The sequence below is a fragment of the Penaeus monodon genome, chromosome 23, assembly GCF_015228065.2.
Source record: "Penaeus monodon isolate SGIC_2016 chromosome 23, NSTDA_Pmon_1, whole genome shotgun sequence".
NCBI classification, from domain to species: domain Eukaryota; kingdom Metazoa; phylum Arthropoda; class Malacostraca; order Decapoda; family Penaeidae; genus Penaeus; species Penaeus monodon.
Window position 1 is genome coordinate 42,579,528 of NC_051408.1, and position 223 is coordinate 42,579,750.

Sequence of the window (223 nt, forward strand, 5' to 3'; positions counted from 1 at the left end):
CGAAATCTTCGAGCGCGTAACAAGTGTTTTTTACAACTTGCAAATGTTGCCTCAAAAAGCTCGATTCAATGTTGCATAAGCTATTCCAACCGCGATACTATTACGCCCCAAAGACCACAGGACACAAAGAATTCTGCATTGTTGCGCGAGTTGGTCAGTTGCAAAGGAATGTTGTGCGGTTTTGTAATTGTTGGAGAGAATGGTGAAGGTGTTGCATGATTGT

General features: G+C 42.6%; 1 protein-coding gene across 1 annotated transcript in view; it reads right to left on the bottom strand.

Moving 5' to 3' along the window:
* LOC119588318 (transcription elongation regulator 1-like) overlaps window positions 1-223 on the bottom strand; it is a 15,673-nt gene that overhangs the window by 2,944 nt on the left and 12,506 nt on the right. The gene's annotated exons all lie outside the window — the stretch shown is intronic.